This window comes from Lissotriton vulgaris, chromosome 9 (genome assembly GCF_964263255.1).
Source record: "Lissotriton vulgaris chromosome 9, aLisVul1.2, whole genome shotgun sequence".
NCBI lineage: Eukaryota > Metazoa > Chordata > Amphibia > Caudata > Salamandridae > Lissotriton > Lissotriton vulgaris.
In genome coordinates, this window is record NC_141697.1 from 1,009,692,860 (window position 1) to 1,009,718,637 (window position 25,778).

Consider the following 25,778-nt stretch of genomic DNA (forward strand, 5'->3'; position numbering starts at 1 on the left):
AGTGGATCTGAGGCCCTTTTAGTGCAAGGCGTGTTGGGTGCTTTCTTTCTGGAAAAGAGGCATGCTGACTTCAAGTCAGAAGCCCATTTAAGCTTAATTTGTTTTTCAGTCCCCATGCTTTTAATGCACTGAAAAATGAATGAACTTTAAACAGGGACTGCTGCTTTCTGTCTCTTTTTAAACTGCAGGGTCATTTATCCCCTTTGTCCCCCTCATTGCCAAATCCGGAGGGAGGATATATTCCCTGCATATCCCACACTTCCTACGCCCATAATAATGCTGTTTGATGACTAGGCAACAGTGAGAAGTGCAGGTGGACACAGGGTCACCAACTTCATATTCATAATTTGTGTGACAGCCTTTTAAAATGATGTGTATTAACCTTTTGCAGGGCAGATGTGGCAAGCCTAAAGATTGATGACATTTGCCCTTACCTTTTTGAAAGGACATTTCCTGTCATACCTTTTCTTTTATGAAAATATGTGCATTCACTACTACCTAATAACATATTTAAATTTGTATTTTCAGATTATGTGTTTTTTAGGGTAGCTTTACTCACTTTTCGCTTATTACCACACATCTTGCACGTAAAAATGCGTTCATTCGATTCTAATAGCTTTGGGGGCCTGAAATAGTCCGAATTGTCACAATTGTTAGAGTGAGAATATTAGTACTTGTGTTGTAACTATCATTGGCAGGACAGGCAGGGGCCAATGTGTGGCGCAAGGTACAGTGGCCTCCTGACGAAAGCCTTGGCACTTATTTTTACGCACTGATATTATGTTTTTTCCATATAGATCTGTGAAGGCAGAAGAAGGCCCACGTATCGAGGTTACGACCCAGGAAGAAATAGATGGGAGAGGCGGGGTATTTAAGTAGTTGTTGGTTGAAGGGTGCGAGACAGAGGGGCATATTTTACATGGGCACTGCGCCACCGAAAAGTCACTATTTGTAACGCTCCAGTGGCACTGTGCCCTGCTCCATATTTACAAGGTGGCACTAAGCAACTTTGCATGTCTTAGCACCTCCTTGTAAATATGGTCCTCTCAACGTAGTGTTCTGCAGCATAGGGGTGTGCAATGAGTGATGTTGAGGGTGTTCTCATGCAACACCCATTGCTTTTTGGCACTGCTCCAGAATGACAAGGATCTGTAAATCTGAGGCAACGCCAAAAACCTACGCCTGCCTAGGGGAGGCGTAAGAGTGGTGCAATGAGAAGAAATCTTTTTATTTCTCCAAATTTTTTACTCTTTATGTGTGCTGCGTTCTACAGCACACATAGAAGAATCAAATCACCATTGATGATTCTTTTTGTGCAGGAGGGTGCCCCTTTCAGCACAACAACAATCATCCCTGCAACGTAAGCACCCTTGCACCATGGTGCAAGGGTGCATGCGCTGTCGCGAGGCTGCTTTTTTTGCACGAACGCAGGGATGGGTACAGGACTGTGCCATATTGTTGTAAATATGCTGCATTCCTCAACTTAAAAAATGAGGCCGCTCGGCACAGCAAAATAGCTGCGCCATTTTCTTGTAAATATGCCCCAGAGTGGGATGAAAGTGGCTGTAGATTGATGGGTGCGTTATCACTAAGTGATGGAGTGGAAGATGAGAGGGAGTCAGGCACATTTCAAAAGCATTTATAACTTACTGTACATACAAACCGGTGTTCATACTGTTCAAAGTGTCAATTACAGTGCATTCTTACAGTGCTGAAAACGTGGGAACACTGCCCGAAACATTTTCTAAAAAAAACTCTTGTTTAAACCTCTGTAAAACCAAATTTAAAATCGACTGAACTGTTGATCTATTGTTTGAGATGTTCAATTGTTTACCAAAATGCAGAGGCATATTATTTAGCAAAGGGAGGCTTTCAAAACTGCATCTGTTCTTTTATAACGTGCCTCCCTCGAGCTCTGTATTCGTGGCATGAATATAAAGTTTGCTTGCACCCTCTGCATGTACCCATAAGGAGCTTTTGTGAGCTGACAACTAAAACTTTTTGCAATGTGTTAGAAATCAGTGCCTTATGTTATGAAATATTAAAATATTAGGGTTGCACTAAATTTGCTTTTGCATGATGACCTGTAATTTCTGGAAATTTACAGAAGATTATACTTAATTACACAAAATTAAAGTCTGGCATTTAGTTGTATATTTTGGCACTAAATCCATCTCCGTGTCAGTTTTTGACATGAGGACACATTTCACACAACAAAGCGCAAAAAATACAAGTACCTCAGGGTATGCATGCTTTCTGGTTTCGCCCAGCCCCACACTATTGCATTGGTACGACCAGTGGTGTAATTATGCAACGTGGTGTAATGGTGTGATCTCAGGAATTTTGCCTAACACAAACATTTCAAAATTACGTGCTTTACGCCAGTGAAATTTAAATTACGCCCAGGACTACAAAATATGACTCCTGGATTGAGTGAATAGAACGAAACACATATGCATAAACATACCCTTAATGATGTTTTAATTAAGGTTAGACTTTATGGTTATTCAAAAGTAGAATCGTGAGATTAAGGTGATAAACATACCCAGCTCCACTCAAACTCTGCTTAGAAGTGGAATCAGGCGATGACAACTCAGTTGGTTGTGTAATGTCACATGCGACATGAACCTCTTTTCACAGGCAGTGCTAAAGGTATACAGGGTCATGTCCTACCATTATCTGCAAGGAAGGAAAGTATTTAGGGATGGCTGTCAATAGATTGTGGAACCAAGGGTAAGAAAAGAGAGTGAGTTTTAGGGGTTTATTTGACCCTTTCGGTGTATTATGTAGTGTAATATGTAAATAGAATGAGACATGTTGTTGTTATATTAACAAGCTTAATAGATCTCAGATGGCATCTGAGGGTGACCTGGCGCTAAGAACGAATGTTAAACAAAAAGTTCTCGGAGTGAAGTACGAATTCAATTAAATATACACTTTTTTAAAGTAAATTTCAAAAAATATGCTTATCAAAGCCTTTAAGAACATAAGCAGGGCCACTGGAATTATGGGGCAGGGGAGGACTAAATTATGCTGCGGAGTTGAAGCAGCAAGAAAAGGCAAAATATGTGATGTAATACAGCACATACTGTTAAAGTACTACTTTATTATTTTTTCCGTTTTTACGCATGGTAGCACTGTCTGAGCGAAGACTTCACCTAGCCTGTTTAACACCCAACTAAAACAATAAGTAATTGAAAAATGAACAATCAAACTTTGCGCGTGAACACGTCGACAAGTTTGTAGTAACTTTTGACCCCTCAGAGCTAGGAACATTTTTTGTTAAAATCTACAGATTATGTAGCAGATTATAGATTACGATGCAAATGTGGCAAATCTATATTTATTCGGAAACTCCACAGACCCAGAATCACATAATTCCAATGGCCCGGAGCATAAGTGCATCGTTCAAAAGCTGAGCAGCCAACCAGTAATGTGAAGCCTCAGCAATGAGATTTCCTACAGTTTAAGATACATTTTCTTGTGGGAAGCAGAGTTAATGGCTGGGGCGGTATTTTTGAAACTTGTCCAATAAGCAGGGAGGACCAAGGTTACGTACAGTAGCGTGGACAAAGCAGGAAGATTTAAAAGAGATCCTGTAAGTAATTTTGTGTTTCCTCCATCACACGCAATACATTAGGTAAATAAACAGTCATGTCCTGCAGTGACTGCAATCTAACACCAGGGGCCAGATGTAGGAGCCCTAATACCGGTCGGTAACGGCCGAATTTGTCCGTTACCGACCGGTATTAGGGTTTTCTGATGTAGGGGGCCTATATTTTACAGATTCTGTAAATTTACCGAATCAGTAAATTTACAGAATCTGTAAAATACTGAATCGGTATATTTACCGATTCGGTAAATCCATATGTAGCTGGCACTCATAAGAGTGCCACAGGCCCTTAAGAGTCGGTATTTTACCACACAATCCTATTGTGTGGTAAAATACTGAATTCAGGTGTGCATGCACATCTGTGCATGCACACCTGTGCAATGTGACACACAAACATGCCCTTAGGGCATGTATGTGTGCCACATGGCACACAAGCCTGTACTTGGGGTGCTAGAGGGTGTCAAAGTGACACCCCCTGCACCCTTGCAGGATTCGGTATTTACCGAAATACCGAATCGGTATTGCCCATTGATTCCTATGGGCTTCAAGGCCCATAGGAATCAATGGGCAATACCGATTCGGTATTTACCGAATCGGTAAATACCGAATGTTACAGATTCAGTAAATTAGATTTTTGATTTACCTACATCTGCCTCCTTCTAATTTACTGATTCATAAATACCGAATCGGTAAAATTCGCTATTTATGAGTCGGTAAATTAGATTTACCTACATCTGGCCCCAGGTGACTAGGAGCACCAAGACAGAGACTGTTGCATCAGTCAATCAAGGATTGAGAAAAATGTTTTCCACATTTAAAAGACACATAAGAAAACATTTTCTTCCTGATCTTAAGCTGGGAAAAACACATGAAGAGAATTGTATTGATCTTGGTGAATACTGATAACGTGTAGGAACCCATGTTTTGAGCCACATTAGTGGGAAAAAGAGGAGCATTTTCTAGAGCACTGTCACGCTCCATCCAATCAAATGACGAGCTAAGTATCGTCAGCACACATCAGGAAAAAACTTATTTAAGATCAAATAAGTTGTGTCAACAGGGTCATATAGATATTAAAATATGTGAGGTTCAACGAAAAGCTCTCTGGGTCTATATGAGGATTTGGAAAGAATTCTAAAGAAAAAAGAGGAGGCAATTTCTACCTTCTGGGTACAGTTATGAAGATAAGAAAATGACCATTTTACAGCCAACCCTTTGACACCAATAACATGGATCTGCTGTAGAAGAGCACCATGAAGACGGTGTGGAAAGCCAGCTGTTAGATTCAGAAGAATGAGGGCTGCACAGTCGCTCTGATCAAGAATCCAGTGGAGTTGGTCATCCACTGTGATAAGCGCAGGCCTGGTGTTATGGAGGAGTCTGACTCCTGGTTGATGTGAGTCCAAAATTGAATATTGTGAAAGGAAGGATGAGAAAATATTGTTGACTTGCTTCGAGAATCTTTTTGGAAGAGATAAAAGTGACATTAGATGGTGATTTTTATGGATCAGCCCAGAGTGTCTTTAATGTAGGAAAGATATTAGCATGCTTTAATTGAAGGAGTCCTGATCAGACAGGAGAAAAGCATTGCAAAGAGAAGTAAAATGAGGAGCCAGATAATCAGACACTAAGGACCTCATTATGATGTAAGTCGGAAAGCAATCCAACAGACTCCTTGTCGCAATCGAGTCCGACCGACTGATTTACAGTGGTTCCGAACACCATTCAGAAACTCTCCCATTTACTTCAATGGGAGCCTGTGTTCCGACCGACAAAACAGGCTCCCTTTGAAAAAAGAGTGTTTTTCAGAAAACCTTGCACCACGTCGCAGGCACCCCATTGTGCCTGTCACACTGCATGGTTTTAAAGATCAGTCCATTGGGTACCCCTAGGGCTCCAACCGTAAGCCTCAGGGTGAAAGGGGGCCTGCTACGGGCCCCCAAATTCAGTTTCCAACAGCCGCTCCATGTTGGAGAGACCAATTCGGAAAGGCTGTCCGGATCTGACATTGTAATACGTCCGTCGTAAACGCGGTCTGTAGAGCTGCAAGATTTGCCTTCGACTGACTCATGGGCGTCCGCAGAGGGGGGCAAGGAGGGGCACTTTCCCCCCCCCCCTGGAGCGACCCTCCTTGCCCCCCCTGCAGACGCCCATGAAAACCGTGACTTCAAGACAGTGTTCTCACTCTCTTTCCTCTCCTTTCTTTTATTAGCTTCCCTGTGAAATGGATCCAAAAAAGAAAGACGCTTTTGCTGGAAATGTAGTATTTTTCTAACATTTTAATTCCAAAGTGCAGCATTGAAAATAAAAGGCTAAAAATTTGAAAAATTGCTAAATACCTAAATAAAGTAAGACAGAGTAGTAGCAAACTGGCCAAACTGATTTTATTCACACTGAAACACATTAGCGCCACTTTTACATAGTTTGCCAGTGAAGCGCTATTTTTTGTTTTCTTGTCTTTGTTTCCCCTGGACTTGGAACTAGTGCACCAATCCTGGAGTTACCAAAATGTGTGGATTAGAAAACAAAATGTGTGCTGCGGCTCTGCGTCCAGGGATGTGGTATTTTTACCATACTGCTTACGTTTTGTAAGGATATACGTAATGGCCATTGAAATGTGTCCATTCAGGGCCCTGTAGTTGTGTCCTTAACTTTTCAGGCAAAGGCACTCACTGATTTCTGAATAGTGAGTGTAAAAGCATTAAGGTAACCATGTAGTTCCTGCTTACATTTCCCATGGTTTGCTAAATTTTGCATTCCCTATAAGTGTTTGCTTCTTCTAGGATGTTCTTCCTTTTTTTTTTGTAGGCTGCATATTGCTCTTGTCTAGTGCGTAATTTAAATTGCGCATCCAGGCGTTTATAGCGGGCGTTAAATTGGGTTTTAGTTGAAAACAGTGGGAGTTTTTCTCAGTGGGGCAGTACGGTGTTCAGTGGGGGAGAGGATGTGGCACTATGGTCAGAGGTGCTGAATTTGGAACTGGGAACCTAGTTCAGCCTTAATAACCAGCCCACCAGACCACTCTCCTGCGAGAGCAGAATCACGTGCTAGACCTTAGAAGGCTTTGCAACACCTTAGAAGCCCTGGTGTCTTCGCACCAGCAGGTGGACCCTAGCATGACAAGTGTAGGTTAACCTCCAAGGCTTGTCCACCACTATCTATACTGAAGTTCACCTCCAGTCTTGCGGGCAAGCCTATGAAGCAGCACACCCTGGAACAACAGTCACTGAGGTCACAAGACCCTTGAGAAGGGCCAGCTGTTGGGCGGTGCAACCAGTGTGACCGCACCGGGTGCTGACTTTAGGTGAAGGCATCATGTTTGCAAGTATATTATTGTTTTAAAAACACTTGCTGCCTCTTCCTGGCTTCCAGCAATTTTCGACAACAATAAAAATGTCATGATGACTCTGGTGATTAATGTTCTTCCTAGAGAGAGATCAGAATTTTGTCTAGTGGAAGTTTTGACTCATGGAAAGGTAGCTCAGAGGGTTAATGTACCGGCTGCAAAGAACATGCGCCATGCAGATCACAAAGTGCACATAATGTAAATAGGTCAGTGGGCTACTGCTTTTGTCAGAGATCCTTTTATTACTTGCAGTTTATAAGTTAAAATCCTAACTTAGAACAGTGAGCTATTAACTGTCATCTAAGAGCTGCATCCAAACTGCAAGGTATAAATTTGAGCGTTATGCGTACCTCCCCCCCCCCCCCCCCGGCTCCCCCCGTCTCCCAGCCTTTGATTATCCTAATGTCCCAAAAAGTGTTTTTTTGGACAGAAATCTATTGTGATTATTATGGAGAACCCCCAACCATGGCATTACGTTTTAAATTCCGGGTATTGTGTTTCTCCAGACCGATCACTATAAAACTATACGGGATACTAGTATGGTTGTCATGTGACTCCTACACCTTGTAGTCCTTAGTCTTATGTAACATTTTCTAAACAGTGATTTACACACATATTGATTGTCTCTGTGTAATGTGTGTGATGTAAAGTGCTCTGATACCCTGCAATGGTATGGGTGGCGCTGTAAATCAAATTCAATGCATCTGAGAGAGAGTGGTTATGGAGACTTGGGGGGCACAGTTAAAGGGTGGTAGTGAGGGAATCCATGGCAGAGGTGGTCATTGGGGGGCACTAACAAACATTAATGCACAGGACACCACCAGTGCTATGGCTGGCCCTGCCCATGAGGCCAGTCTGCCTCACCCAAAGGTACCTCCATTGGCCTTGTTTCAGCAGCAGTAGCTGCAATTCACCAGGAATTGGCAATGGAGGATTTGCACACACCGAACTAAGTTCGCAAACTTCACAGTCTCCCTGCTTCATTCACAAGCACTTTTACCATGTGCTGCCTGCTGTGGGGCCACTGGAATTAAGTATGTAGCAAAGGATGACAACATTATGCCGTAGTGTTGACTAAATTATGCATTAAAAAAAAGGCTGCAGCGTAATGCAGTATATTTTCAGATATTTTATTATTTTGACGTGTGTACACATGCTAACAGTCTCTGGAAAGATTTTGCCTTATTAGTACCAGTGTAACATACAAATGCAGCAGTGAGAAAGGTGACCAGTCAACCTTTATAATAGGCCATCCACTGCAGCAACACAAGTCACATTTTATATTAACTTTTGATATGTTTGAGCTACAAACAATGTATTAGTTTAAATGGTCAGATCATGCAGCAGATCTTGCATTATGAGGCAAATATGGCAGAGCCATAATTTTAGAGAAAACATGTGCAAACTAGGATATTTTGCCATTCATGTTTGAACTGCTGTTGTTGAAAAAGGATGAAGTGATGATGACAGAAACTCCATGGCTCGGAGACAAATAGCATGTGTTTCCACATTTTATCGTATTTGGTACATTCTGTGATCAGAAGCATATCCCACTTTGTGAATATATTTTTAATGTCAATAACTCATTATAACCTTAAATAATCATGTGTATCCATTGGTTGATTAAACTGGGCAGTGAAATGCCAAACAAATACTAAAAATTGGGATGTGTGCGCATTCTAGCCACACCTCTGGCTCCACCCACAGATCCAATCCTTTGGTTTTTCTCGCCCTCTGATTCTCCGCCCACTGTTCCCCTACATCCCCCCCCCCACTTCGACCACTGTGTAAGACTCAGCATCCCTGGACCTGTGATGTGGCGCAGCTGTGGGCGCCGCATGTGCCACACATTTACGGTGCCAGGCTTCCGCAGAAGAGAGCTGGCCATTATTGTATCCCTAAACATGCGCACAATGTCAGTTTGACATTGACTACACGTAGAGGGACTCTGGATTTCTTTTAAAAAATATAGCTAACATTTGGACCTATGCATTTTATTTTGTATAAATTAATTGAATGTGTGTAAAATTTAGCAATGCCCAGGGAATTCTAGTAAAGGGAGCACCCACTGTCAAATCACTAGCGTGTGTGATTGCTACATTATTTATTAATAACTTTGACGTTGTGCTTTAGCTTTGGATAAAAGTTATCATGAATTCTAGCACCAAGAAGCCAATATTGGTAAATATGTGTGCTACAAATAATCCCTAACATACACTGTGCTTTACAGTATATTTAATCTGGTGCTTTAATCATAGGCTGTTTTAAAGTGTTCTGATAAAAATTGAATCGTGCTGAAGACAGCCTTGATTGCTGTTGGATCGAGGACCCAGACGTCTGCACACCTAGCAGACAGAGATAAAGCACCTTGCCAGAAAGTTTAGCGTTTCCCCTACAGGTGGTGTTTGTTGACCCATGGCAGGGTCAGGCACATGTCCTGGATTCCTGGTATTTAATTGAGTCTATCCTAGTTCTGTGCCTCAGTGTTTCGTGTGCTCCACCTGGCACACATCATGTCGGAGGATGGTGATGACGTTAACATTTTGCCCCCCCCCCCTGGAAAAATGTCTGCGGACGCCCATGGACTGACTCAGAGTCTTCAAATGTAAGTCAGAACTAATTCGGACTGACTGAATGGTTAACTTTACATCGTAATCGGTCTTCGGAAATGTTTCTGAGTCGGATGGAAACAGGGGTTCCCATACGGTTTAGGAGAATCTGACTACCGTTCGGAGCCTTTCCAACCGACATCGTATTGAGGCCCTAAATGTAACATATCTGCAGGTCAGGAATCACTGCGCAATCATGATTTGGTAAAGAGCAGAAGGGTTTTCAGAAGGACTGGGGGCTGTGTATCAAATGTCAGCAGGAGCTGATCAGTAGTACCTTGGGAGCTAAGAAATAAGTAATTACACAAAAAGTTAGAGCAACTACTTGTATTAAATTTGATCAGATTTTATATAATTATGACTCGGTGATTACACATATATTAGAGAAGATAATGCTCAAGGCATTTAGGTTGAATAAAGTAGTTAACCATTTTTTTAAAATCATTGGAAGAATTAGCACTAGATTGTATCTGAAGGGATAAGTAGGAAGCTTTGTCATGCTTAATCATCTTTTTGTAGAGATGGAGGTGGCTGTGTGATAAGATGACTTATTATCTGTGTGTGCTGCAGTCTTTACACCACAGTCTTTCTAGCTTTTTACATTCTTCTTTTTTGATTGAGTAAAATATGTGGAAACAAGGATTATAATGGTTTAGTGCGTCGAGGGGTAATCTGTTTAATTGGAGCTATAGCATCTAAGGAATTTAATCCAATTTTGTACAGTATCATTTAGAACTACCTCCAGGGTGTCCAGATTAAGACTTAAGAAGGCAGCTTCCAGAGCCACAGATAATGACTCCTGAGCTCTTTTGTGCCCTGTGATGTGCAAGAAAAAAGACTTAGAATTCTAATTAATCAATTTTGTGTGCTGTGGTGAAAAAATATAATGGAATTTGAGTGTGTAAAACCTTTGACATGTCATGAATTGGCAATGGAACAAGCAGCCACACTGCTTTTCATTCGGGGCTCCCTTGGTAGGGCATGGTCACATGAGCCGCACTCACAAAAACTTAGGAGGCATGGTCACTTTCACAAAACATTCTCATTTCCTAATGAAGAAAGAAAAGAAAAGAACATGTATTTCTATCTGTAAGTGGGCTCCCAAGATGCCCTCTTTGCATTAGCAGTTGTGCCTTCGGTGTAACACTTTACAGATTGAAGAGGTGTGGTTAGGTTGGCACTCCCACCAATGGATGGTGGGATGAAGCCTGAGTCAAGGGAGTGTGGCTGAGGCATGACCTTCCCTGAAGGGGGTGTGGTCCGTGTTTAAACCGGAAGTTACAGAGTTAGGAGCAGTTCTTCAGTCAAAGGAGCCTGGGCCTACCGCAAAAAAGATTGTGTCATTCTGTCACTTTGAAATGGTGATGAAAAATATAAACTTCCCCTTTTGCAGCCCTTCTAGGGGGCTCATTATGAGCCCTTTAATCTGCAGTTGTCACTTTTTGTGACGCTGCGGCGGCATAAAAAATGTGCCACTTTGCACCATATTTGCAAAGTGACGCATTTAAGCAGATGTGTCTCTTTGTACAGCCCTGTGCTACATTATACCACCCTGCATCTATGCAGGGTGGGCGTTCCCCGTAAAAAAGGGTCTTAGAAGTACTGCAGTGAAATCTATGAGATTTCACTATGCCAATTCTAGGATGCCACTGCTCCGAATTCTTACAACTGCCTCACAGCAGTCATAAGACTGACGCAGGCGACTTTACCAAGGGACTTCCCCACCTTCCCAATGTTTTGTTGAATATCTTTATTCGGCAAATTGATCACCATAAAAGAATACATATACATAATACATTTCCAATTCTCTGGTTAAAACTATAAAAATACGGATAAAAGGGAAGAAATGCACCACAGTCACTAGTTTGCTACAGTCGGTTGCAAGCATCAGACCGTAGGTCCCCCCGAGTGCAATTTCAGTAAACGGGAGCGCGTCACCCACGCACTGCCCAAGAATTTTGCCACCCCGCATATCATGATGGAGGATGAAGAGTCAGTAGAAAGTACACATAGTGCCTGGCTATGACACCTCAACCCCAATTCCCTACACACAGGTTTCAGCCAGAATTTCCGCGCCACTTTGTAAGCGGGGCAGGCAAAAAATAGGTGGGCCACAGACTCCTTTGGTGCTGCACAGCCAGGGCGCGAACGCAAGGGTGCACCAGAGTTCGACCACCTCGCCGTGAAGTCATGCACCGGAAGCGTCCCATATCTCAGTTTTAGATATAGCGCTCGATCTAGAGGTTTAGTTATCAGGTCGAGGAAGGGTTCCAGTTTTCTCACCCATTTAATTAACAGAAATTGATCCGTGAGTGAGCCCCCATCCATACCCCTCAGTGCATTACTCTGTACCCAATCCCAATATAGCTTTTTGATCACTTCCTTGGGTGGCGGCGTTTGTGACTCCCAAGCATCCCTTAGTCCTAAGTTAAGAACCAGGTCTCTCAATTTATTCAGCCATCCTATTTTTTTCCCTGTGTCCAACAGAAGAAGATCATCCAACCCTTCAGCGTATTTTGCGAGCTCCTCAGTTCTTCTTAAACGGGTCCAGAAGAGCAACGGGTGTAGCCTTACCAAGTCCTTTAGTGCTCTTCTGCCCAAATCTAGTCTCAGGGGGATCAATGGGGTGGAAGCGGGAAGAGCCACCACCTTCCTTAGAAAACTGTTTTCCGCTGTCGATAGATCTGAAACATTTTCGAACCCCCAGAGTTCGGAACCATATAATGCCGCCGGAAGAATCTGACCCTCATAAATCGCCATGGCCGGGGAGACAGGTTTGCTACTTGACTCGCGGAGCTCCCTCAGAGTCACCCCAGATACTCTTTGGTGGCTGAGTAACATTTTGGCCAAGTGGTCCTTCCAGGTCATTCGACTATTTATCCGGACACCAAGATAGTCAAATGAATCGACCAACTCCAGGGGAGCACCATTGAGCAAGAAGTTATTTTTAAATCTTTTGGAGGGGGAGAGTGCCATCAGTTTAGTTTTCGAGGTATTGATGGTTAAGCCTCTGTTGGTACAAAAGGAACTAAACCGGTTCAAGAGTTTTTGCAGACCCACTGGGGATTTGGAGATCAATAAGGTGTCGTCGGCGAAGAGTAAAGTGGGGATTCTTTCCCCCGCCAGGGATGGGGCATCCGACTCTTCCCCTTTCAGGTGGTCCACCACTCCATTCACGAATAGGGAGAAAAGGGTCGGAGCCATAACACAGCCCTGGCGTACTCCTCTCCTCACAGGGACCCTATCTGTTAACTGTCCCTGGGATCCCCATCTGACCCTCGCATAGTTCCCCTCGTGGAGCTTTACGATTAGACTCAGGAGTCTACTGGGAAATCCCATCTCTCCTAGGATCTCCCATAATTTTGCCCGGGGGACCAGGTCAAAAGCCGTCTTGAGATCTATGAAGGCCATGTATAAACTGCCTTTCTTGATGGTAACTGCCTTCCAATAGATATCAAAAAAGCGAAAGACCTGGCCCATCGTGCCTACCTTTCTTCTAAAGCCCGCTTGGAGGTGGGAGAGAATACTGGCCTCCTCCATCCAATCGCCTACCCTTGAAATGATGACCCTGCCGACCACTTTCTGAATTATATCTATCAAGCTGATAGGTCTGTAGTTCGCAGGATCATCTCTTGCCCCCTTCTTGAACACAGTTACCACCTCTGCCCCCTTCCAAGAATCTGGCACCTGGTGACCCCTAGTAATCAAGTTCATAATTGTGGCGATTAACTTGGCCCAAGCCTGCGGCTCCGCGATCAGCAGGTCCCCAGGGATCCCATCCGGCCCGGCCGCCTTCTTTGGGGTTAGATGTCTAATCGCCGTCACTACTTCGGTGGTCGAAAATGGGAGGTCATCCACCCCTGAGGTATCCCCAGCACCAAAACTACCTGCCCCGGGGCTGATTGGTTCATCATTACCTCCATATAGGGATGAAAAGTGATTAAACCATTGCTGACTGGTTATGTGAGCTGCTAATGGTTGCGATTTCCTCTGCCTAGTTCTGTTAATCAGATCCCAAAAAAGGTTTGGGTTCCTTCTACTCACAGCATTGGATAGGTCCTGCCAATGCTGTTCCTCCCACTCACGTTTAGCCAGCGATAGTGCTTTTAGGTAGTCCTTCCTGGCCGCTCTAACCAGCAAAGGATCCCCAGAAAGCAGGGCTTTTGTCAGATTTTTCCTTTTGCCCTTACACTGATCTGTATACCAAGGTTTATTTGAAGTGGGAGGTGTAATAGTTTTTCTGTGACTTTCCCCTTTCGAGGTAAAACATTGACTGACATGATCTATTGTAGCTTTATAAGCTGAGTCAAGGGAAGAGTGCGGAAACATACTAATCTGATTTTCACAGTCCCAGGCCTCCAGATTAGAGGACAGGCCCTCTACCAGAGATTTGATGGCCCCTAGGTCATCCTCCTTCAGGTTAGCCTTGTCCCATTTCAGTCTGCGATTGTTGTTGTATGGGATGATCTCTTTGGATGTTTTTAAGGGGGCATTCACCCTCCTGTCTTTAAAGATGCCCCAATTAAACTTACAACACAGGGGATTATGGTCGCTATCCTGACTTGGGAGCACCTCCATGTCAATAAGGTCTGCCCATAAACTAACATCCATTAGGATGTAGTCAATTCGGGATGGCCCAGTAAGTCTATTGAAGGTCAGTGCACCTGCCTGGTCGGATATAGTCCTGCCATTGAGGGCTCTTAACTTGTGGTCCCTAGTTAGTGCATTGATTTGGATTGCCCTAGCTGACCATTTTCTAATAGGGGGCAGGGATAGGGTTGGGATGGACCATTTTGAATCTTCGTCTTCAATACCCAGGGGGTCATCTCTGAGGAGGGGTTCAAACGTACAGTTGAAATCACCCCCCACGATGATTTTTGCTGATGAAGGGCAATTAGCTAAGGCAGAGTCCAGAGCTGTTAAAATTGAAGAGGCGGTGTCCCCAGGTGCCCCTCTGGCGTAAACGTTGAAAAGATCAAGCCTGCTTCCCTCCGCGTTCCCTCTAGAAGAGAGGTGGAGTATATCACTGCACTCCGAATTGTGGCGTGTGACCACCCAGTCCAGCTCTATTTTAATCCAGACCATGAGGCCACCCGCTGGTCTACCCTTTCCTTTGCTTACTGCTGGCAAAAAGTGGGTGGTGTACCCTGATTTATGTAAGGGTAATAGGCTCCAGGTTTCCTGAAACAGGCAAACATCGAACCTCTCGATGAACGTATGCCACTCTGGTATATCTAACTTCCTTTTTAGCCCCGCAACGTTCCAAGATAGGAGGTTTATTACCCGCCGTCCCTTGGGCACTATGGTGTGGCCCCCCTTAATCACACCCTCATTATCCGCCATGGTCATGCAGCTGCCCCCATCCTGGACCAAGGGAATAGGGTTTGCAGGACAACTAGCCATGCTGGCCATAGACCCGGCTAACTTGGAAGCCTCAGTAATGTTGTTAGTAATGGCAATTTGAGCTAAAGGTGGACTAACTTGCCCTGCGTCTAAACTGCCACGGAGTCGTGGGGCCTCCTCCCCAGGGAGTTCACATAACTCCCCCCTGGGCGCTGAACTTCAATCGCAATCTTCCAGCCCAGAGAGCTGCGAAAACCGATTGTAAGTGTCCAAGGGAGTGAAGAGTCTTAGATGTTCCATCCTGGTGCGGTGGTTCATCGTGTGTCTATAGGGCACCGTAGACCGGCAGAATGCTGGTCAGCCACCGAGGCAAAGTGTTGCCCATACTGGGGATAATTGTTGTTATAGGGCAGGGTGGGGGGTGGCCTATAGGGTTGGAACTTATTTGGATATTTAGGAGGAATAGCCTCTGACCTGGGATAGAAGTGTGTTAGGGCCCGAGGGATGATGCGAGTTTCCCCGTTTCCAGGTGGCCAATTTAAGATATAATCTACTGCCCGGGGGTCTCTAAAGTTGACCACCACTAGGTCCCCCTCTATATCTTTAGTTCTGCTCCCCAGCCAGTTGATCCGTCTGACATGCACTATATCCCCATCTATATTGGGCGCTATCGGCCTATGTGTCCTCAACCAATGAATAATTTTATTTTTGAGGTCAGCGTATCCCTCCTTCTTATTTTCTGCTAACGGGGGACCCCAGTCAAGACCACCACAAAGGGCACTGCTTCTGGGGGAATCTCCACTTGTGGCACTTTTTTCCGTGGTATTCTATTATATCTACCTTCCCCTTGGTCGTTCTGGTTATTACTTGTCGGGGCCTTTGAGACTGGTTTTTTGGGATCATCACCCGTTTCAATTGCTGGTGTATTTAACTGTTTGGGAGGCGGTGGGTTTTGGGAGGGAAGGTCAACCCTACCCTGGGGCTGTGTAGTTTGTTTGGCCGGCTGAGCTGGGGCAGTTGGGTTTTTTGGAACGGTGGTAGAGGGGGGCCTGGCCAGAGGTGTGGGATGCGCCACCCCACTCCCCTGGGTTTTAGTCAGAGTAACCATGCTAGTTATGGCGGTTTCCAGTATGGTCAGTCTAATTTCCACCTTTTTAATGGACTCATTAATAGGTAAAAGGAGAGATCTCAGCAAAAACTCCAAGTTCCCTATTAATGTGGGGGGTGGTGGAGTAACAGATGCTGTAGCTCCAGCATTGCTGTCAGGAACCACGGCCTGTGCAGCTGCTTCAGATGAACTATTTACCAATGGTGGTACTACTGCTGGTGTACGATCCGGCTCCTCTGCTAGGGTAGTCACAGTTAAATTGAGGGTTTTTGGCCCTTTACCAAATTCAGTATGCGGGATTTTAGCTTTACCTGGTGCCACCCTTAGTTTCCTCCTTTTTTTACTAGGTGGTGGGCGGTGGATCTGGGCAGCAACTAAATGCTTAGGTTTCTGTTTCCTAGGCTTGGTTGTGACAGTGATGCGGCTTGGACTAGGGGTAGGAGAAACAGTTATAATGTTATCCAAGGGCAAACAAGGTGTGGATACAAAATCACGAAACAAAAGGGGAACGCCTTCTTGACTAGCATTATCCCCACTCAAATCTACTGAGCCTCCCTCCCGGGTCAAAACAAGCAGGGAACTGTCAATGAGGGGTCTATGTTTCATGCTCTCAACTGAGCGCCGCCGCTCGGCCCTGCGCTCTGCTAAGATAGAATCCTTATCACCCTCACTCTGCACCTTGGGAAAATAATTATCCAATGACCCATTGCGTAATCTTCCTTTTTTCCCAGGGGTTTCCTCTTTTGTCGACATATCCAACGTGTGGCAGGGCACGGTCCACTGAACTGCAGGTGTTAAGGGGTAGGCCCAGCCCAGCCTTCTCTGGCCTACGAGGGCCTCAGAGGGCCCGGCCTTTGCCCGGGCTTCGCCCTGAGCTTCGTCCCGCGCGCGTCCCGCGACGGCTAGAGTAATTTTATACCCCAGGTAGAGGGGGAGGCGGGGCCGCTGCGGGAAGAGGCTGCAGGTGTGAGACTGCCTCGCAGTCCCGCAGCGGTGTGGGTGGTGAGGGCGGGTCCTTCCTCCAACGGCAGCTCCCTCAGCAGAGCCGCGTCCCAAGAGCAGGCAGGGGTCCAACTCAGCGCAGAACGCAGATCAGCCCAGCGCACAACAGGTCAGCCCACAACAGAGAGCTGAGTAGCACCTGCGCAGCGGGTGCTGCGAAAGTTAATGCAACACCAGGCGGGGGGGCGGGGCCGCTGCAGGAAGAGGCTGCAGGTGTGAGACTGCCTCGCAGTCCCGCAGCGGTGTGGGCGGTGAGGGCGGGTCCTTCCTCCAACGGCGGCAGCTCCCTCAGCAGAGCCGCGTCCCAAGAGCAGGCAGGGGTCCAACTCAGCGCAGAACGCAGATCAGCCCAGCGCACAACAGGTCAGCCCACAACAGAGAGCTGAGTAGCACCCGCGCAGCGGGTGCTGCGAAAGTTAATGCAACACCAGGCGGGGGGGCGGGGCCGCTGCGGGAAGAGGCTGCAGGTGTGAGACTGCCTCGCAGTCCCGCAGCGGTGTGGGCGGTGAGGGCGGGTCCTTCCTCCAACGGCGGCAGCTCCCTCAGCAGAGCCGCGTCCCAAGAGCAGGCAGGGGTCCAACTCAGCGCAGAACGCAGATCAGCCCAGCGCACAACAGGTCAGCCCACAACAGAGAGCTGAGTAGCCTTCCCAATGTGTAATGACCCATTGCTGGAGTAGCGTCACGTTTGTGACACACTCCAGCAATGCTTCATTACTGCGCCTACAGAAACATCAGAAATACTGACGTATCTGTAAATCCTTACAGCAAAGAGCACCGTACAGTAAATACGGTGCATCCATGGTGTCTCAAGGAGGACGTACTGAAAAGTGTCACATCACTGTTTTCACGCAGCAATGCAACACTTTTCATAAAAGAGGCCCTAGATTTTTTTGCATTTTAGCATCGGACACATGACTGACTGCCCCAGCCTTACTGTTCTTTCAGTTCCTGCTTTATTGATTCCATCGCCCTTGTGCTTCAATGTTTAAATATGACAGACTGCCAGAGCACTACCAGCCTTTTAGCTCCTAGTTATGCGCTTTTCAGAATCACTATGCATTCGCAGTTGTAAGATATTGCAATTCTCAATGCAATACATTTTTTGATGCTATAAGTAGTCATTGGCTTAGCCACTGTGGGTTGATGTTTGAAAAGCAAATGGAAGCTTATCTACCACTCCATCGGCCACATGCATCATTGTTGCCGTTTGCGATTTCTTAATTGCGAAAATTAAGGAATCGCAATTAAGAAATCGCAAACGGTAATGCACCAAGAAATCGCAATTTTTTTGCGATTTCTTAAAATTCCTTACTTGCGATTCACAATTTGCGAATCGCAATTAAGGAATTCCTTCCCATTGATTCCTATGGGCCTAGAGGCCCATAGGAATGAATGGGAAGTCATTCTCAATTTGCGATTAGCAATTTGCGAATCGCAAATTGAGAATGCAATTTCAAGGGTGCAGGGGGGGTCCAAAGGAGCCCCCCCTGCACCCCTGAAATATAACTTTAAGTGCATTTTTCACACACACATGCCCCAAGGGCATGTGTGTGTGTAAAAAGAAACTTTAAAAAATGCACTTTTGTGCATTTTTGAAAGTTTTTGCAAATTACCATGAAGGTCAACTTCATGGTAATTTACCTCTCCCTATTTGCGAATTCGCAAATTTAAAATGTTCTTGCATTGCATTTAAGACATCGCAAATTACGATTTCTTAAATGCAATGGCAATTTTAGAAATCGCAACATGATTGCGATTTCTAAAATTGCGAAAAACATGATGCATCCCAATTTTGTCAATTGCATTCGCAAACGGCCGAAATTTGCGATTCGCACCGTTTGCGAATGCAAATGACAATGATGCATGTGCCCGCTTGTTTCCACGATATTCAAGCATGGTCTAGTAAATACAAAAAATGGCTTCTTTGCATCCCCTTGAGAGTTAGATTGGAAGGTGGTAAGGGGAATTGGTAATGTTGCAACACTAACTGGCAATGTGGCGCTAATGGCTAGTAGGCTGCAGTGTTTTGTAAGAGCTGCATAGTGGGCCAACAGGGCAACTCTTTGTAGACAGCTATGTGAACTGGCAAGGCTGCAGCAGAGAATGGCAGGATGCCTACCAGCTTTCCCTGACAAGGAGCAATGTGGGTTTTCTTGACTTCTGTTTTCACTGTCCCTGGCTGCAGCGTGGCGAGGGCAGTGTTCCAGTCTCCAAAGACAGAGCTGCAGTACAAACTGTCAATGCAGCATTGGATATAAGCATACTGGGGCTTTATATGTGAAAGCCACATTGTAGGTTGCAAGTCTTGTCCTGTGGGTTGTGAGTCCCGCATGTGAGCTGGAGGAGTGAAGGGACGTCGGTTTTCTGCAGTGTGGGGAGTCTGACCACAGTGTGTGGTTGAAGGGCTGCAGTGTGTGCTGTCAACACAATGTCATTGAGCGCTAAGGCTGCATTCCTACGGATTAAGAATGAGCTAACACAATTGTATTGTTGGCTCGTAGGGTTGAATCTGGGTCTAGCAGGCCTTTAAAGGCTAAAGAATCTGGTTGGTGAATTGCTGTGGGGCAGACATGCTTGTGGTATGTGCTGGGAATGCTGCTGTATGAGCTGGCTGGGCTGTAAGATGGTGTTGTCGGCTGAACTTTAGACTGGTAGAGCTGCAGCATAGGGAAAAAGGGCTGATGCACAGAGTAACAGCAACGACTCAAGAATAGGTTGGCAGAATCACACTGTAGGTGGAGACTGGGGTAACATCTGGCAGGAGGTTTGCTATGTGGGCTGGCAAGACAGCAGCATTATGTGGGATGACCAGTGTAATTTGGTAGGACAGCAACATGAGGTAGGACTACTCAGTTGTTTGAGGGTATGGCTTCCTGCATAGTGTGAGACAGTTGAATTTCTGGGCTTGCAGCTCGCAAGTTGTCAGACTGTAGCAATGATCAGGATGGCTACAGTGAGAGCTGGTAGGGAAGACATATGGGGTGGAAGCAAGGTTGTTCACAGAGATTTGCAATGTCTACTCCCTCTGATCGTACATAGAGCCGATACTCCATCCCCATGCTTCCACACAAGTGATTCATTGAATAAATGCATGCAAATAAAAGTGCACATTCAAATGCCCGGTTACTCACCGTAACATCCATTACTCCGAGTCCTGGTCTCCCCGTCCCATTCCTTACAAGTGAGCAGCTAGTCTGCTCCACAGAAAAACTTAGCCTAGCTGAGCTGTTTGCACTTCCCCTAGGATGACGTCACCATCACGTGACGATAAAGGGGGAAGTGCAGAAACGTAACATCCTGAGAATACCAAAGAAACCAGGACGAAAAAAACAGACAATCACCCAAAGAAAAACCCAAACCAGGGAGGGAGGGAAGGGCTCAGGAATGGGATGGGGAGACCAGGACTCGGAGTAATGGATATTACCGGTGAGAAACCGGGCATTACCTCCTCGTCCTGTCTCCCCGTCCCATTCCTTACAAGTGAGCCCATACCCAAGCACACGGTGATTGTAAGAAAAAAACAGACCAAACAGTTTGAGAAAAAACAGGTCCAGTTTTAATCAACAGAAAATAGTACAGATCACAAATCATGTACCGCAGAAAGGACACTAGGCCCAAAAGCAGCAGAGGCTGCCGTCCCCAACTGAAACCGATAATGGGCAACAAACGTATGGGGAGAAGCCCATGTGGCAGCATTGGAAATGTCCCTCAACGAGTCCCCTTTGAACATGGCCCAAGAGGAAGACATGCTCCGAGTCGACCGAACCTGAACAGAAGAAGGCAGAGGACACTGGGCAGAATCGTAAGCAGAAAAAAAAGAACAGGATGTTATGTTTCTGCACTTCCCCCTTTATCGTCACATGATGGTGACGTCATCCTGGGGGAAGTGCAAACAGCTCAGCTAGGCTAAGGGTTTCTGTGGAGCAGACTAGCTGCTCACTTGTAAGTAATGGGCAGGGAGACAGGACGAGGAGGTAATGACTGAGCCCACACTAGTTTTATTTGGAGCGAATTATGTTGCAGTTTATTTGGTAAGGTAATGGGTTAACTTATGGGTGATAAAAGGGGCAGCCAGCTAAGATATGACCTTAACTGATGGCAGCAAACTGAATAAATAAACAAGATCATGTGCTGAAACCATGGGGTTCACCCCACATTTCCAGCCCATAGTCCTGGAAAATTAACTCGCTCACCAATGTGGAGCATTACCAGGCAAGCCCCCAGTTGCTCAGGCTAACAAGTGCCGAAGGGAATCACAGGGCACTGTCACTTTCATATGGGGTCCTGCCATAAGGACTCTGAGAGTATTGGCATGAATCCCCTTTGTGCTCTTTGTTGTTTTTACTTACCACACCAAAGTTTGTTGGATTGCCCTGTAACTCCACATGTAGCATAGTTGGAAGCATAAGGTTGGAAATAGATTTTTTCATTCAAAGCTGTCTATAAATCTATAGTTTGGTTGTTGCCCAGAGTGGGATGGCTGCATTGTCGAATGGCAGCACTGCTGCTTCAGAATAGAGGGTTAGACTGTGGTAGTGCAGACCAGGGGGTTGGAGAGTAGCAGGCTGATTTCTGACCAGCCAGATGCTCTGAGCTAATGGGAGATGCACCAGCCAAATCTTTTCCCATTTTGCTTTTTTGCTGGTTCTTAATTATGTTGCTTTGCGATTTGGTCTGCCTGTGCTTACTTGTGTAATTACAGTTGCTGGGTTGAAGCCAGTCTCTCCAATATGTTGCAGGGTCTTATTTCTTTTCCTGTTGGAGGTCTCTGATTGGATCCCTGGCAGCAAAGATGCTGGTAAGAGGAAGGAATAGATAGATCTAACTGGTGCCCTCTCCCTTGTATAAATATGGCTAGGGACCATTGTATTCCGCTGTTTTAACAGACATAGAAAGGAATTGGGGCAGAGTTGTCAATCTGCGGTGTAACCTCTCTGAAAATCCAGGGCCTACAATGCACCCACACACAGTGAGCTGACGTATACCCAAGCCATACTTAACCTAGGCCCAGATTTACTAAATGTAAACACGGAGATTCACGTGATGCAAATGGGTGCTACGCTAAGCAAAGACTTGCAAATGTGATAATCCGATCAGCTGTTGTGCACAAAAGGATGTTTGCAACCAAAGTTGACCCAAACACAGTGCTGAAACAGCAATACATCTTGTAGTGCAAAACCCATCATAATCCACGCAAAGTGAGTGTAACATTGCAGGAACAGTGCAAACCATAGGCTTCCAAGGAAATCAAGATCAACTGAAGTGAAGCAAAGTAGCATGAGGTGGCTTTGTGTGGAATTGTAGCGCCAAATGAAAATATGCACAACCTAGGGAAGGGAGACCTTCCTGCACAAAAACATTCCTAAGAGGTGTTTTCCTCTTTCTATGTGTGCGACAGAATGCAGAAAAACTAGGAAAAATAAACATCTTTCTCCTCATTACACCTCAACACGCGAGGAGTATGGATTTGGCACTTCTTCAGGTTTACATGATTTTGTAAATCTGAGTCAGTGTCAAATCCATAGGTTTTGTATAGGAAAACTCACTGCAGTGCCCATGGAATGCATCCTGGGCGCAGAGTAAGGTGACGCAGTGATTTGCACTGCTTAGCTTACTCAAGATTTATGAGACCACTCAAAGCCACGCAGGGGGGCTTTGCCTAGCTTCATAAATCGGATTGAGAGCCCTGCGTCATGCATGTACCACTTTATGTGGTACATAGGGGTCTCTTAAATAAGCCCCTTAAGAAACAATTTACCCTTTGACTTCTTTCTGCACAGTTTTATGCCTCGAATACAAGACTGAAACAAAACTCCGCTCACTCTCCTCTGTGCAGTTACACAATGCTAAATTGTGTTTAACACTATGCAAACAAAGTGTGTCATTGACATCATCGTCACACGATGTGTAGTAAATTCACAGCTGCACAGGGCCTTATTAACAATAGAATGGCGCAGTACGGTGGCGCAAACAATTTTCCAGAACCGCGCTGTTATTTTAACAGTGCAGGAATGTGCCATGTTTACAAGGATACAGTGCATTCCTGTACTGACCCCGGTGCCAATAAAGCAACCTAGCACCAATGCAGGCACCCTTGCGCCATGTTGCAAGGGTGCCTGCATTGTGGGGATGGTTAAGTTTGTGCAGGAAGGGACATCTTTCTGTACAAAATCAATCAATGGAGGCCATTTCCTCCTTCTATTTGTGCTACAGAACACAGCACAAATAAGAAAGAGGAGAAAAACGAGGAGAAACGAGGATATTTATCCTTGTTGCACCTCCCTAACGACACCGGGGTGGCGTTAAAATCTGATGCATTCCCAGGTTTATGATTCCTCATAACCCTGGGAATGCTTCAGATTCCATCTGTGTTGTGCGGAAACACCCACAGGTACACCCATGGAACGCCCCTTTCACACAGTGTCCTGCGTGAAAGGGTCACATATTTACAAGGCCATGAAAAGCCATGTAAAGCGGCATTACGTGGCCTTGTAAATATGCTGCTGCACATTCCACCTCCAGAGCGTCCAAAAAGTGACGCACTAGCAGCGCAAAAGTGCCACTAGGGCCTCGTAACAGTGGTGGTCCGTGCAGGTAAGCGCGGCGGGTGGGTGAAAGTGACATACCACGGGATGAGGAAAATAAAATAAATAATTAAATCCACTTACCTTGCGCTCACTGCTTCGCACAAGGTAAGTGGTTTTAATTATTTATTTATTTTATATTTTTTATCCCGTCGTATGCCACTTTCACCCCACCACCCCGCTCACCGCACTTACCTGCATAGACCGCCACTGCCTCGTAAATAAGACCCTCCGTTTTTACCCATTTGCCAAAAACAAGGCTGCACATTTTCATGATGGCTTGTGTTGCGTGAATCTTGGTAAATCTTGGCCTGATTTTCTAGTTCCCTTGTTGAATGAAAGAGAGCAGTATGTGAATAGGGCTGCTATTTTCTGAAACTGAAGTTTGGATTCAAGTGAGAACAAAAGGCGAAAAAGCATCTAGCGAGTGTAGCTGAGCTGAATTTCACAGGTCTGCTTCATTGTGTAGTTAATTATTTGCAGTGCCTCTATTGAGGTGTGTTATTTCAACTGAAATGGTTTCATTTGTTTAGTCAGTGGAGGTGAGTGGTATTAACATATATATAGAGTGCTTGCTTTCCTTACAATTAAGTTTGCCCTAGCTGGAACAATGCAGGTGCATTTTGCTAATCCCTGTCGCTTGCCCTGTACCACTGATGCACATAATCATTCTCTTGTTTGTTTTGTGCTGTTTGTGATAGAATCCTCTTGATTTGAATTCCTTTTCAAGGAAGTTTACTCATGCACTGTCAAACAGTCTTTACCTCACTATAATTACCCCACAGGACATTACCATACAAATATGTACCACACAGGCCCCGTTTTTGGTACTTTAACATGCAACGCTTTATCACACAGGTAAGCATTAGTAAAAAGTATTAAGGCAATGTTTTAAATAAAGGATTTTGAGGGTTAAGGGAAGGGTAATTGTTTAGGCATAGATAAGAGTAATGGAGGGTAAAGGAGAAGGAAGGGAAGGTGTAAGGGGTTCAATGGCAGATAGAGGTATTGGGGTGTAAGGGGGATTTAGAGTGAAGGGAGGGGTAGAGATGAAGGGAAGTAAGGGTTGTTTAGGGTACAAATGCAGGTCGAGGTAAAGAGTGGTAAGGGTTTTTTAGGGTTCATAGGAGGATAGAGGTAAAAGGGGTAAGTGTTTATTAGGGTTCAGTGGTGGGTAGAGGTAAAATGAAAACATGGTTGGTAAGGTTTTGGGGGTAGAAGTAAAGGAAGGTTACTTGTTTAAAATCTATATATATATACATACATATATTACCTACTGGCGGTCGCCAGTAGGTAGTTATAGTTAGGATTTTTTTCAATGTTAAATCTCAAAATTCTATTTGGAATAACTTTGGCGCCGGTTGACGAATCTGCCTCAAAATTTCCTCAAAATGGCCTCGCGGCGTTCCGGTCCTTCCCTGAAAGTTTGGGGGGGATTCGTCAAGCGGGGGCCGAGATAAAAGGGGGGTCCCAAAACGCGTTTTCCCCATGTTAATTTCCATAGGGCGGTCGATTTCACTTTTAGCCCCAACGGCTGAATGGATTTCCACCAAACTTGGCAAAATTGTAGGGACTGGTAGCCCGATGTGCCTTTGCTATGTCTCAAGATATGTGCTCCAGTGGATTTTGAGTAATTAAGGTTCAAAAAAATATATATATCTATAGCCGCGCTCCGGTACGCGCACCGGTACGCGCACCGGTACGCGCACCGGGCGCTTACCGCGACTTGCGCGCAGAAAGCTGATTGGCTCTGGGGTGTCTGTAAACATTCTAAACAGTCCGGAGCGGCCGCCATCTTGTGTCTCGGTAGGATCGAGACACGAGAGGTGGCCAAAACAAAGAGGGAAATGACCATAAGGGGGCAGAGTAGACCCCCCTTGACCCCCTAGGTTTGATGTGGGGGCCATAATAGGGCCCCGCGGAGCAAAAAAAAAATAAAAAAAAAATTTGATTTTCGCGGGGTGAGCGCCCGGTACGCGCACCGGTAAGCGTACCGGGGAGCTTACCATGGGGAAAAAGAATGACAGTTTTAAAAGTAGCTGTTTAAAAAAAAAATGTTTTGTTGTTTTTTTTATACATACACATACATATATATAAATGCATATGCATATATATATATATGCATATATGTGTATATGTGTGCGTGTAGAGAGAGGTAGAGAGGTAGAGGT